This window comes from Mirounga angustirostris, unplaced genomic scaffold (genome assembly GCF_029215605.1).
Source record: "Mirounga angustirostris isolate CCGP_5_RB_7025 unplaced genomic scaffold, mMirAng1.0.hap1 SCAF_3, whole genome shotgun sequence".
Lineage (NCBI taxonomy): Eukaryota > Metazoa > Chordata > Mammalia > Carnivora > Phocidae > Mirounga > Mirounga angustirostris.
In genome coordinates this window covers 22,196,687-22,212,661 of record NW_026991711.1, presented here as the reverse complement: position 1 = coordinate 22,212,661, position 15,975 = coordinate 22,196,687, and the positions used below count along the sequence as shown (strand labels likewise).

At 36.6% G+C, this 15,975-nt stretch overlaps 1 pseudogene; it reads right to left on the bottom strand.

The window, feature by feature from the left end:
- Positions 1–15,239: 15,239 nt before the first annotated feature.
- Positions 15,240–15,687, bottom strand: LOC123838737 (ORM1-like protein 2; annotated as a pseudogene).
- Between the last annotated feature and the right edge of the window lie 288 nt (positions 15,688–15,975).

The following is a 15,975-nucleotide window of genomic DNA, read 5'->3' as shown; positions in this document are numbered from 1 at the left end:
GAAAAAACATTTATATCTCAATACCTTGAGATATAAAGAAAAAACATTTAGACCTATGCTTACATAATTTTAATAGTTGATTGTCCAGTGACTTTGTTGAGGGGAGTTCTGTGTGGTGTTTATTTCTTTTAATACACATTCACAATCCAGTTAGATAGTCTCCCTACATAATAAATGTATTCAATCAGAGATTGCATGTGGTCACACATATATCTGCACAAACTTCATGTTAGCATTCAAGTTGTAAGCATTGCCTTTAAGACAGGAAATTTTATTACACTTCATTTGACTTGTGGGGACAAAAAGCTGAGTTAAGGAAAACACTGCTATTTGTCATATGCATGTTCCAGGGGACATATGGGGCAACGAGAGCTGCTTATTTCTTCTTTCATAAGAATGAAGATATGGAAATATGCATGGCATACTGAAAAGTCCGTTGTGCAAGAGGGAGCAATGTCTTACATTCTGCATAATTTTCTCTAATCTTCTTGTTTTGACATTAATTTGGTACCAAGGTTACAAGTTGCTCTTCCTCACCCAGATAGCAAGGTGTGTGAATTTTGTGCCTCCAGTCAAAGCCATCTAGGGAAATTTACAGGTAGAAGCGATCATTCATTCACTCAACATATTATTTATAGCTATGTCAGAAGTTCTGCTCAAAGCAGAGGATGCCAAGATAGTAACTTCTCACAGATCCTGCAAGACTTGTCAGAGGCTTATGGGAAGCACTTTTTTTTTTTTTTAATGATTTATTTATTTTAGAGACAGAGAGAGAGAAAGAAACCACAAACGGGGGGGGGAGAAAGGGAGAGGAAGAGAGAAACTCAAGCAAACTCTATGCTGAGCAGGAGCCCACACGGGGCTTGATCTCACAACCCTGAGATTAGGGCTTGAGCCAAAACCAAGATGCTTAATGACTGTGCCCCCAGGCACCCTGGGAACCACCTTTTTAATTAGGAGACAGAGCTTGCTCCTCCTTGGGACACATTAACCCTAACCAACACACCTGGGTTCTGAAATCAGCCAGCAGGGAAATTTTGGCAACCATACATTTTGCTTCTTTCAACTGAAACATTTCCCAAAAGATAACAATTTTTCAGTTAAAACACAAGGGGGAAATGATTTTGAAATACCATTATACAGCATTTTGTAAATTGGAGCCTCAAATTCTTTGTATCACTTTTCTGTTTAAATCACTGCACTACTTAATAATAACATAAATTCTATTGTGTTTGAATGTAGAACATAAATATTAAAAATGTATGATTTGATATTTTAAAAGCACACCATTTATAATTACATCACTGTTCATCTTCCAATGTATCTGAAGGAGTTAACAAGAAATTGCACAGGCATTGCACAGATAAATCTCTATATTTAACTTATTTATTTTATTTTTTGGGGGAGGGGGGAGAGCAGAGGGAGAGGGAGAGAAAGAATCTTAAGCAGGCTCCACATCCAGCGTGGAGCCAGTCCAGGGCTCTATCTCACAACCCTGAGGTCATGTCTTGAGTTGAAATCATGAGTCAGAGGCTTAACTGATTGAGCCACCCGGACACCCCACTCTATATATTTTATTAAAGAAATATATAGATTTTCTCCATATTAGTTTAACAGAACTTGAATCAACCTGAGATGTTGTATCTTATTTCAATTAAATATGCATCTATTTTACACAATGCACTCTTGCAGATTTTTCTCTACTAAAGGGTTTTGATGATACTTTGTTAATTTGTTGCTGAATATATAGCCTTAACAAATAAGGTCACTGGAAAAAATTTTAAAGTCTCTTTTGTTTAACAATTCATGCACTGTTCATTATGTAATGTAATCCCATAGTTTTGTTTTATAGTATTTTTATTTATTTCATATTTTATGCACATTTTGGTTTTAAAAAGGGTATTTTGGATCTTTTAATAGCATTCTATTTTATTTTGATTGTATCATGTGGAATACATGATACAATCTATTTTGTGTCTTGAGGGTTAAACCATTTAATTTTGACTGTCAAATGATGATGCCACTTTTATGACTTACTTAAAACCATATATGATATATTTGATTACTGTATGTTTCTCCTTTTCTTCCTCTAGAATGATTTAGTTGAGATTACATTTAATTTTCACTGACCTGTGAAATATGTAGCTATTATTGACATAAATATATGACACTAACATTTCAGTTTAATATTTCAGTTATGAAAATATTTCTTAGTGTATGAAATTCTGTTGAATAAGTATGATGGACCTTGACAAATTACAGAATGTTAATCAAAAATAAATATTTGATATTTTTAAATGTTAAACTTTTTAAAATATATATACCCCCTTTAAGGCTCATTGTCTGACTGGTGATGGTTTAGCTGCTTACATTTACTTAATTAATTACTATTAATAAGTAGTATGCGCATCTTTTCTAATATTTGTATAACTTAGGGAAGATCTAGAGAAGCAAAAAATGACCATTCATGAACACAACTGAGAAAGATAAGAGCCAAAGGGTCTGAGAAAGTGCACACTATAAAATCTCTATAGAACCAATAAATGGGTGAATTAATCTTTAAATAACATAATATCTTGGTAGCAAACTGACATCTGGATTCAGGTGCAGAATGGAGGCCCCCCCCCACTTTTCTCCATTAGTGCACTAAATTAGCAATCAAATACCTCATTGAGGAATCCACCGCTGTTTCCAAACAGAGAATGCCAGCATCCGACGATGTCAGGGTTGCTAAGTGCCTGATTACACTAAGACAATGATGGGCTGCCAAAGCTCCCCTTTAGTCAAGCTTTTACACTAAAGCCAAGAGACGTTTGGTATGCAGAGCAGAACATAGTCAAACATGGGTAACTGGAAGATTTAAATTAGGTTGTTTCTGTGTGATCCCTTTTTCCTACAATCACATCCTTCTACTTTCCCTGGGCTTGGATAGGGTCTGTTTGGATCTGCACTTTTTTTTTTCTTTTCTTTTCTTTTCTTAGGAAAAGATGTAAAGATCCACTAAAACAACCAATTGTATATCTTTATACTTGTTCTATCTTCCTTTGTCCAAAATGGGGTTTTAAGATTTATGCACATTCAATTGTATTTAATGTAATTGCTATAACATCTAGGCATTCCTTGTTGTAATTAAGGGCTTAACAATCACTTTCCCAAAATTGTAGTGGACGTTCCCAGGGAAAATTTACCCCGAGGCTTTTTCTAAACCAGGACTTCACACATTGTACCACAGTTCTCAACCGGCACAAGGCCTCCTTGTGAGTTTTCACCACTGGCTCCCTGAAAATAGACAAGTTGACTAATGATAAAATGAAGGGCATTCACTTCCAAAATTATCTGACATGCCTGTAATGTTTGACCACTAAACAAAAGAGTTCCTCAGTTGTTCCCTAACTTGCTTAGAGCTCTGTCTCCTCAAACTCTTTCCTTATTGTTCCATCTTGAATTCTACACCTAGCCAATATAATATCCATACAAATGCATTAGGAGCTCACATTTATATAATCAGTCCAGACTTAAGACTTTTACTTATATATCCAACTCCATGCTGCCATTTCTATCTGGAATATTGTGGTTATTTTTCCAATTAAAGTGGCTACTGATGTGGGTAACAGAGGTAGAAGAAAAATTATTCAATTTCCTTACTACCTACAGCCCATTGACAAGTCCTTGAAATAGGCAGAGTGACACTCCTCTAGGGACTCAACTGCCTCGATGTTAATACTTTGCTAAGGGCAAAAGGCAATCCTAGCCTGACCCCTCCCCCCCAATCCTGTAAGTGTACTTTAATGTATAAAAATTCCTTTGGAAATTTCCTTTATCTCTAAACCTCCCAAGCATATAGCCCACCCATATACATCGGAAGGGTCTCATGACTAAGGTTTTTATTAGAGGGTAATAAATGACCTTTTCCAATAATAGCTAGCCCCCTCAAGGTCCTGGAGACCTTGCTTCCAAAATTTCTTGGAGACTTACGCTATCTCTAACCCCCTCCCAACTTGAAAGTACATAATGGGCCACTCCTTATGACCCCAGTGCAGTTCTTTCTGCCCACAGGTCCTGTCCCCGGGCTTTAATAAAATCACCTTTTTGCACCAAAGACATCTCAAGAATTCTTTCTTGTCCATCAGCTTCAAACCCTAACGTGGTCTTTCCTACATCATCTACGACAGAGTTCTCTGTTCTGGTAATGGCATTACCAAGTTAGAAATTGGTCAATGAATTGTCTTTCCCTCTCCCTCTTCCTGCAATATCTTGCATGCATTCAGATCCCTACCTGGTCTTGCACTCTAACGGCTTTGTCCATCTCCAGTTTTGTCACATTGAAGATATATGGGATGCTCCCTTGTTATTCCCTTAAACAATTTTCCATCAGCTATAGGACAAAGGTAAAACTCCTGTAAGAAGACATTGAGAATCCTGCTCATATTACAAAACTCATCTTTTTTCTTCCCCTACCTGATATTTTATGAACCAGCCGACTAGATTTCATGTAGTTTCCAGACAAACCACATTCTTTTGTGCAATATTATTCATTTATTTATTGTGTCAGAAAATACTAATTAGCCCCTATACAGGGCTTCACTGGGCCTTTGCTTAGGCATCCCTCCAGAAGATGCTGCCCCCTTATTCCAGCTGGCTAATATGGATCATTATATAGTAATTTCTAAGTGTTGTGATGGTTAATTTTATGTGTCAGCTTGATCATTAAAGGGGGTGTCCAGGTTAAACATTATTTCTGGATGTATCCTTGAGGGTGTTTCTGAATGAGATTAGCATTTGAATCAGTGGAATCAGTAAAGTAGGTGTCTTCCCCAGTGTGAGTGGGTGTTATGCAATCCACAGAGTGCCTGAACAGAACAAAAGGTGGGGGAAGGAGGGATTTGCCTCCTCTTACTTCCTGCTTTCCTACTTGAACTCCTTTTTCGGTCTTCTCCAGTCCTTGGACTGTTATTTATACTGTTGGCATCCCCGGGCCTCAGGCCTTCAAACTTGGACTGCACCCGTGGCTTTCCTTGGTCTCTAGCTCGAAGGCAGGAGATCATGGGACTTCTCAGTGACCTCATTATGTGAGCCAATTCCTCATAAAAATATCGATCTGTTTCTCAGGAAGACTTTAACTAATAGAAACGTTATATCATTTAGAAAGTTAGCCTAAATCACCTCAAAGTTTCAAGTTTCTCACATTTTGACTTTCCTACAGATCTGCAACTATCTCTAACTCTGTAAATTAACTCTCTTGTGCCTCCTTCTTTGTTGTAGGAGGAACCAGATCCAGCAACTTACCCTTCACTTTATAAGGGGTATTTTGACATGCCCCACACATAAGTAAAAATTGTGATTTTTTTTCTAAGATTCAGTTATTTTTTAAAAAATACTTTATTTATTTGAGAGAGAAAGGGCATGAGCAGGGGAGGGGGGCAGATGGAGAAGCAGCCCAAGACACAGGGCTGCATCCCAGGACCCGGGGATCATGACCTGAGCCCAAGGCAGACACTTCACCGACTGAGCCACGCAGGCGTCCCAGATTGTTAATTTTTTGAAAATCTTTTCAAATATAAATATAGAAAATAATTCAAACTGAACAGATCACACAGACTTGGAAAACTTAGAATCTGCATTTTTTTTTTTTTTAAAGGTCATGAGTTAAAAGTTTCTAACTATCCATTGGGAAAAAAACCCTAGAAGTTTAAATGAAGCAAATTTGAGATGTTAGTATCAGAAGTTATGGCATAAACAAGAAGACAAACGCATCCGTGTCACTGGGGCATGTTATCTTCCTTGCAAGAAAAAGAAAATAGAGTTTAAGCGTTGTGACAAAATAGAGTTGGGGATTATAAAGTGGAGGTGACATTCAGTTCTAGAATTCCTGTTAGAGCACTTACCCTGCTTTGCGTGTGTAGCACGCTGTTTGAATTCAGGTACCTCAGAGATATCCAGCCTTTACATTCCTGTTGGTAGGAAATATTTTGTCATTATTATTTTTTTTTAAAGATTTTATTTATTTATTTGAGAGAGAGAGAATGAGAGAGAGCACATGAGAGGGGGGAGGGTCAGAGGGAGAAGCAGACTCCCTGCCGAGCAGGGAGTCTGATGCGGGACTCGATCCCCGGACTCCAGGACCATGACCTGAGCCGAAGTCAGTTGCTCAACCAACTGAGCCACCCAGGCGCCCCATTATTTTGTCATTATTTTTTAACATTTTGCTATTTCTGCCTTATCTTAGGACCTATGTGAAATACGCACGCAAGACAATTTCTACTTCTTGTCTGAAAATTTATAAGCTAAAACTACTTATGCTAACATTTTCTGTAACGGCAGTGACTACACAGTTTGGAGTCATGCCAAATTTGGGTTTCAGTCCTGGCTGTGTTACTTAATGATTGTGTGATTATTAGAAAGATTTTAACTTCTCCGGTCTTCACTTATCTCTGAAAAGCACAGGCAATAATAATACCAACCTCAGCTATTATGAGAATTAAACAAGATGATAGACACCTGGAAGTAATTACAAGCCCAACACATCTGTTTGTTATCCATGTCAGGTGCCTAACATCTGTAATCTCACGCATCTACTCTAACATCTGTATTGCTGCCTCCAATATTCTCTTCTTAAAATTAAAAGTCTGGCAACCTGTTGTTGCTGTCATTTTTAAATGATTTAAGTCTATTCTTCTGGAATACATATAAATAAAGGAGATATAGTTCCAGTAGAATGTCTTATTTTGTGTGTGTGTAAGTTTTAACATATACAAACATTATTCATTCTTATTTTGATATCTAAATATTGCATTAAAAATACAGATGAAGAAATATGTCATAAAATCCTGTATAATCAGAGAACTGAAACAGTTTGATATGGTATCAATATAAAAATAATATGCTACTAATTTAGGGCAGTGAGAGGAGCAAGCCCACCGGGAAAATGACAGGAATGAAATGGTATACCATTGTTTGAAAAGTCTGAGGAAATTCTTCATTATGTAGAAGTGAGAATATTGAACATGTAGAAGCTTAAGCCATCAAACCGTTTTTATATATAATTTATCCAATATTTAACTTCAAATTTTTATCTTCAAATTGTGCCTTTTTTAGGTAAGGTAATCTCTCTCCCTTCTTTCCTGTTGAACATGGATTGCAAAATCAGCTTAAGTAGAGATAGAATTGTCTCAGTTCTATGCAACTGTTTATTCTTCTGCCCTGTTTTCTAAATGTGTAACCATATTTTATTCCAAGTAATACTTTGTAATTTTATACAAAGTAGGATAAACCTTAATCCTTTTTTCTTTTCTTTCTTTTTTTTTATTTTAAGATTTCATTTATTTATTTGAGAAAGAGAGAGAGAGATAGCAAGAGAGAGCATGAGAAAGGGGAGAGACAGAGGGAGAGAGAGAAGCAGACTCCCCACTGAGCCCCATGCCAGGGCTGGATCCCAGGACCCTGAGATCATGAACTGAGCCAAAGGCAGATGCTTATTTGACTGAGCGACCCAGTTTCACCCCCCTTAATCCTTTTTCTTAGGAATCAAATAATTGTTTTAATGCCCAATACTATTAAGAGTACATGAAATGTGTTTTGTGAACTTCAATCATTCAATAAGCATCAGTTGGACACACAGTGTTCCAGATCCCTGGAAATACACCTTTGAAAAACACAAACGTGGTTTCTATCTTCATAGATCTATGTATTTGTACACCTTGAGATATTAAATCAACAGCCCCAGGCAATATTTTTCCCCAGACTCAGCTCCTTTCAAACACTCTATGTCTTAAAATTAACAGATAATAATTTTTAATTAATATACCTAGGGAAAAAATAAGAATGTATACCAAGGAAATATGAGTCACACTGAAAAATTATGACTGTGACATATATTTTTGGTTTAGTTCTAGAGGTCAACCGCATGCTGTCTAGTAAGATATGGCTGAAAGTAGGTTGTACCATAATTTACAAATGACTAAAAATTTCCTAAAATTTGGAAATTTATGGTATTTTGACACATTAATGATGAAGGTTCTGCTTACGTAAGAGAGATTGAGAATGAGAGAGAAGGAACTGGAGAGATATTTAAAGTAAGGAATTGGCTTATCCAAGATGTTTAGTTGGCAAGCTAGAGACCTAGGAGAATGAACAGTATAGTTCTAATCTGAGTCTAAAAGTCTGAGAACAGATGGTGTAAGTTCCAGTCCTAGCCCAAGGTCCTAGGAGCTCTGAGAGCTGATAGTGTGAGTCCCAGTATGAGTCCAAGTCTGAAGGTAGATGAAGACCCATGTCCCAGCTTGAAAACAGCCAGGGAGAGAAAGAGAATTCTTTATTTCTTAGCCTTTTATTCAATTCAGAACATCAGTGGATTGGATGTGGCCTACCCACACTGGGAAGGGCAATCTACTTTACTCAGTTTACCAATGCTCATCTAGAATCCCCATCCCAGACACACCCAGAAATAATATTTAGCTAAATATCTGGGCACACTATGGCCCAGTTAAACTGATAAACAAAATTATTCATCACAGTATCATGAAAAGGAGAAGAAACAAAATGATTGAGTGCATTCATGTGAGTCGCATTGTCTGGATTCATATATGCATCTCAAACTATGTAGGTATATGACTTCAGTCAAGTTCATAAACCTTTGGGGCTTATAACAGGAAGGGGTTCCCAATTATAGATCCTTATACTTGGTGTTTAAAGCAAACATATTGGTGATTGAAAGAGCACAATAAAAATGAATTTAGAATGGTTGTTTCATAATTTCATAATTAAAACTCTGTAACTGATTTACACCTCCAATCATGAGACTGTAATAACTACCAGACTAGACATTTTATCATAAACAAATAACTGAAGGGAAAAGCACAAAACAAATGGTTTTAGATGTTAGACAGAAGACAGTTCAGGACCATGATCTGTGAGATACGGATGCTAAATAAGATAAGCTTCATGATTATTCAGACTCTCTGCCTAGAGGCATTTTCTAAACAACAGCATGTGTGTGAGGACAGTTGCAGCATATAGAACGCACCGCCTTGTTGAGATGAGATCAGAATGTGGAGTAACAAAGATGTCGAAACATTTCAGAATACAATACTGGAGATGAGGCAGCAAAGCAGAGAAAAAGATCTGTATGTAAGTGAGAACCTTCCCCTGAGTTTTGGGCTGGAGTCCATGCATGCTTACTCAGCATGAGGCCACGAAAAGAACAATATGGGGGAAAAAAAACAAAAACAACTACTGGTATAAGAACAAGTATCCAGGGACTGTGAGATGAATATCCCTGGAACTCATAAAAGGCTAGAAGATAACTGTGTTCCAAACAATCATAATGGAGTGGCATTCTGAGCACTCCACAATTAGCAAGGGACTCAGAATTCAGTGGAGACCAAGGAGAGCTCTTACGCATAGTGTTAGGGCTCAACTAGGTCAGAAGTAAATACTACATGTCTAACAAAATCTAAAATAATCTTCAAAAAGGTCAAACTAATTGTCAAATAAATGGATTTCCTGCCATGAGAAAACTTCCACTCCAGTCCAGCAATATATTCTCCATAATGATTGGTGTACAATAAAAAATTATATACAAAGAAGCAAGACTGTGTGACCCATAAAGATGAAAATTTTTCTCAATCGATACAGCTATCCAGAAATCACTGGAAAAAAATTAAAACAGCTAGGAAGGACTTTAAAGCAGTGGTTATAAAAATATTAAAATATATTAAAGGGGCGCCTGGGTGGCTCAGTTGGTTAAGCGACTGCCTTCGGCTCATGTCATGATCCTGGAGTCCCGGGATCGAGTCCCGCATCGGGCTCCCTGCTCGGCAGGGAGTCTGCTTCTCCCTCTGACCCTCCCCCTCTCATGCTCTCTCTCTCTGTCTCTCATTCTCTCTCTCAAATAAATAAATAAAATCTTTAAAAAATTTTAAAAAAATAAAATATATTAAAGGAAAGAACATGATGAGAGACAAAGAATTTGGTACCTCTAAAAAGTAATCAGATGGAAATTTTAAAACTAAAATACAAAATCTGAAATGAAAATAAAATCACTGGGTGGGATTAATAGCATATTGGACAGTGTATAAGAGAAGAGGGAACATGATGCCAGAGAAAGAGACATTATACCAAATGAAGTGCTGTGTGTAAAAATTGTGGAAATGAATGAAAGAACCTCACTGACTTATGGGAGAATATAAAGTGTTATGACATGCATGGAATTTCAGGCATAGAATGGTAGGTGGGCAGAACAAATATTCAAAAATATACCGAAAATGTTCCAGTTGTTTGACAGCCATAAACTCCACATAGTCAAGAAAGTCAACAAACCTCAAGCAGGATAAACATAAAGAAAATCACACAGTGGAAAATCATAATGCAAAGGCTGACAATTGATGATAAAGATCCCATCTTAAAAGCAAAGAAATGAAAATATAGATCATGGACAAGTTAAACATGACAAGGAAAAGACTTATGAGAAATTATATAAGCCAGAAGATACTGATGAAATCTTGCATAGCTGATGGAAAACAAAACAAAACAAAGCAAACACAACGGAACAAAACCTGTCAACTTAGAATTCTATTTCAAGTAAAAAGATCCTTAAATTGAAAGCAAACTACATAAATTCTCAAACAAATAAAAACTGGAAGTATATATTGTTAGCAGACCAGTGCAATAAAACTGTTAAATAAAGTAAATAAAGTGGAAGTAAAAGGATTTCAGACAAAATTTGAGGCTACACAAAGAAACAGAAGCATCAGAAAAGATAAATATGTGAAAAATATATATTGTGCCTAGTTTCTTCTCTTTCTTTATCTTCTTTGAAGATAATCAAATGCGTAAATTAAACATTATGACAGAGTATTAGGGAGTTTAAAATATATATAAGAGTAAAATGTGTGTTTTAAAGCAGACGATACCAAAATAACAATCATAAAGAGAACAGGAGAAACTTTGGGAGGTGATGGATATGTTCATGGCATAGATTGTGGTGATGGTTTCAAAGGTGTCTACTTTTCTCCAAGCCTCCAAGCTCATCAAGTTGTACACACTGAATATATACATCTTTTTTTATATACAGCTTTTTGTATGTCGATTATAACTCAATATGATGTTTTTTAATTAAAATGTGTGACAACACTACCACGAAGGATGGGGAATAGAAAAATAAAATTTTAAGATTCTTACAACAAACATGAATGGACCAGGGATGTGTGTAGTAACATGGATTAACTTCAAAAAGGACTATGTTCAGTAAAAGAAGCCAGACACAAAAGAGTACACTCAACGATTTATTTATATGGTGTTCCAGAAAAGGCAAATCCAGTCAGTAGTGAAAAATATCAGAACAATGTTGGGAAAGGGAATAGGGTCAGAGGGGATGACTGACTGGAAAGGTACACAAGGGATGTGTGTGAGTGACAGAAATATTCTGTATCTTAATGGGTGCATGGGTTACATGGATGTATGCATTTGTAAACTCATCCAGAGATTTCCATACCAAAGATCTGTGTGTGACTCTGCATACAAATAACACTTCAATAAAAATAAATAATTTTAATAAGAAATAGCTAATTTTTTTAAAAAATTATATAATTTAGATATTCTCATTCTTGCTTTATCCTCTCCCCCAACCAACCATGCCCCACCAATATCTGAAAAATTAAGACAATTTAGAAAGCATATTGAAATACACAAGAACTTTGAAAATTACCTTGTTTATTTCAAGAGTAATCTAATATTCTTTATAACGTATACAAAAAGATTCCTGGAAATGATAAAGGTATAATCTCATTGCCCATTACATTCACACAGTTATGTTCTCCTTGAATAAGCATTAGCTCCAAAGAATCATTATTGTGGGACTAAAACTTGACATTGAGTTTAGGACATTATTGTAATTTCCTGTACAAACACAGGGGCTTACAGTATTGTTAATACAAGTTTGCATTTACTATGCTGGCCAGGATACTGGCAATTTCCCTTAATTATAAAAAGTCCTTATGTTTAGAGCATAATGCACATAAGGACAAGGCAAAATGTTAGCAATTAATTCTTAAGTAGGAAGCCATGTGGGTACAATGCAGCATGAGTTATTCCACATTATTTCAAATCCCACAAAGAGGCACTATCATCAAGAGGTTCAAAATAACTAGATTCAAACATGTAGTTAAAATTAATACAAAGTGTACTGCCTTTGGAACCCAGTGTGAGCTGCATGAACCATTTTAGATAAATACTTAGCCTAATCTCACACCAACTATAAATCATGGACTTTTCTCTTTTCACCTCTATCAAACTGTGACTTGATTTTCTAGTGAGCAATTCTAGCATTCTTATAATTAAAATTTTAAGGAAATGTCATGCTGGTTTAAAAAAGATAAAAACATTTGTTGAGCTTGTCAATAATCTGTTTTCCATAGGAATTTTTTTTTTTATTTATTGATTGATTGGAGAGGTAGTGTGTGTGTGCGCACGTGCTCGAGCGCACGTGAGTGAGTGGGAGGAGGGGCAGAGAGAGAGGGAGAGAAATCCTCCAGCACTCCAGCAGACTCCCCTGAGACCATGACTCTAGCTGAAATCAAGAGTCAGACACTCCACCAACAGAGCCACCCAAGCACTCCACCGTAGGAATTTCTTATTGGAGGTGGTCTGATATTCTTTATGAAACAGGATTGATCAACTTTTCCCCTCTTAAGACAATAGATGGTCCTTCTTTATCATTGGAGTAACTTTTTTTTTTCCAGATTAAATGTGCAAAGAGTAGAACTTAATATTCTACGCACACATTACAAATATCATTTTCCATTATTAACAAAATACCTTACACATAAAGCTAAATAAGGTTTCTGTAAAAGTATACCAGTATAAACATAATATAGTATGTGGGGATATTATAAGCAACAAAGATTTTAAGAAGCAGAAGCAAAGATTGAAAGGATAGTACACAGAAAGGAGATATATTTTAAATGCATATTTGTTTACTTAAAAACAAATAAAAAGATAATTGAATTCAGAATGTAATCATTGCTTTATGTTTGTCTTTCTAAAGTTGTTGGTCTCTGTATTAGTTTCCTAGGTCTGCTGTACAAAGTACTGCAAACTGGATGGCTTATAACAACAGAAATTTATGTTATCAGAGTTGTGGAAGCTAGAATCCAAAATCAAGGTATTAGCAAAGGTCATACTCTCCTATTTAATATTGTTTTTCCTGCTTCTCTCCTAGACTCTGGTGGCTACTAGCAATTTTTGGAATTCCTCGGCTTGTATTTTTATTATTCCAATTTCTACCTCCATCTTGGCATGGCCATCTTCTATCTGTGTGTGTGTGTGTGTGTGTGTGTGTCTAAATTTCCCTCTTTTGATAAGGACACTAGTCATAATGGATTTAGGGCTCACCCTAATTCAGTATGCCTTCATCCTAAGTTGATTACATCTGCATGGACTCTAATTCCCAAAATAGTCTCATTCACAGGTTCTAAGGGACATGAATTTTCAGGGGACAATATTCAATCCAGTACAGTCATGAACAATAAAAAGTATTTTTAATGTCAATTCCCTTTAGAGAGCCAATCTAATTCAGTGAAATACTTGAAATTATGATGTTGTATTGTGCCATTTACTCATTTATTTAATTGTTCCTTCACAAATATGTATAGAACACCTACACAGGGATAGTTTCTGTGGTAACTACTAGAGATAAAAAAAAATAGAGATAAACAAATAAGAAAAATACACAACTTAGTACTATTTTAAGTCTTAAATAGATCATCATTATCTCTGAAAAAAGGATTTGATACCAAACTGCTAAACACAAAATGTTCAATGACAATTTCAATGTCATTTCTACAATTGAAGTGTCTCATTTGGGGTTCTCTTTCATTCCATATGGGCCATTTAACTCCCCGCTGTCAATTTCTTGGGTTTAGCCAGTGAAAAAAGGAACAACCAGAGCAGTACCAATCCCATCTTAGATATACTGATGATTTGATGACTTTATGATGGTATTTGGCTAGCAAAAACAAGATCAGTCAAATTCTTCCCTAAAACATAACACCCCACATGGACACCGTATGCAAAATACATATTTTTTTTAAATATAAGCAATATGAAACTCTATTACCTGTTAACTTTTCAAACTCAAATTCTAGTAATAAAATCAAGAGCTAATTAGGCTGATTTTCGGCCTATTTCTGTTTCATCATACAATTTTTCCCTAAATACGCTGTGGGAATCACTTGGCACATTTAATCTAAGAAATTATCTGCAATGACTGTTAAATACAGACATTCTTTGGCCTAAGACTACTAACTTATTGATTCAGAGTCTTTGTTGATATGTTTAAGAATTTGCATTTAAATTAGTTCTCTAACAGATTCTTACATTAAAGTTTCAGAACCATTGTTATAGCTCATAAACAGCACCACTAAAAAGGAAAATAAGTCCTTCCAACAAGAAATGTTACAGTATGGAAAAATAAAATGGAGTGGAGGGGTTAAGAGAGAATGAATGGAAGGGTGTTTGAACAAATGTTAAGAAAAAAAAAATAATTGTAGGGTGGGTGAGTGGAATTGGCAAGAAGTCCATCTTAAATCTTTGTTGGTGAGATAAAATGCCCAAAGTCATAGTCAAAAATTGCTGAAATGTTATCTTACCTATGGGCAAAACCCAGAGGCACACACGTTTTTATTTTGGCACTGAGATTTTACTAGCACTCTAATTTAATTTCTTGAAACCTGACCAATTTTCCTCTTTGGAAGTGAAGTGACCTCATCTATCTATGAAGAATATAAATGGACAAATTATGAGCTTATTCTAGTGGCGATAACCTTATTCCACTATTTATGGAAATTTATTTGAAACACATATTCCTCTAGAAATCCAGGGTCAAGTGGAATCAAGGTAAAAATGCCATATTTTGCTAATGTTACCCAAACCTTCTGCAAACATGTTTTACCAAATTACGTTTCAGTATTATATACTGAACAGCAAAAATGCCCTTACCTCCTCAGACCATGGAGCAAAAAGAAGGGAGAAGCAAAATTCCAGCTAAGCGGCTGCCTTTCCTGATTCAAAGAACCCTGTTCCTAGCAGGGCTGGTCCCAGGGAGCTCTACTTTCCAACCTGAGGTCTTCCAGGGAGTTTAGGAAAGGTTGTTTAGTTCTCAGGCTTTCAACGTGCAGAAGGCAGCATGGAGAAGGGAAGGATGTTACAGCGTTTTGTTTCAGCCTCTTTCCCAGCGCCCTCCCTCAGTATTTGTTGATGCCAAAGGGACAAACCCTATAGAGTTGGGACAACTTAGGCAGCAGTAGGCTGAGCAATGAGGGTGCGTTGATGAGGAGGTGAGCAGCAGCTTACTTAGTGTAGAAGCTGACCGGAAAGCAGAGCACCATAGGAGAGAGGCTGAGGAATCGCAGGAAGAGGTGAGCTGGAGCCCGTAAGTTCTCAACGTGACAGTAGCAGAGCCATTCCTTGATCAGGAGTCTCCAAGGGTGTCCCTTTCATCGTATGTAAGAAGACATAGACAGTTATGATGACGTGGGTCAGAGTCAAGACAACAGAAATGCTGAAGAAGGGGATGCTGAGTAGAGCCACATGCGGCAGTCCTGCCAAGAGGATGTCGGCCAGCCAGATGCCCTGGCGCTTTGCCACCTGAGGGCCGGGCTTTCCTTCACCATGTGCCACTACCACATTCATCCCGCCAGTTTCAGAAGCTCAGCCGGTTTGAGGTGCAGCTCTGGCTTCTCCACCTGTGGCTCTTGGAAGCCTGAGCTACACGTGTTTAATAGTTTCACTCTATTATCCATTCTTAAAAAATCTTTACCAGTGCAAATGTAAACCATGTACAATCTTTTATAGACACCTGTTTTGCCTTTTCCATAGCTCTCTTATAACATTTATTTTAATTATAGAAGCTATTAACATATTTCTCTTCTCTGGTAGACTGGTTGCTTCCAAAGGCGGCTTTGCTTTCTTCATTTTGAC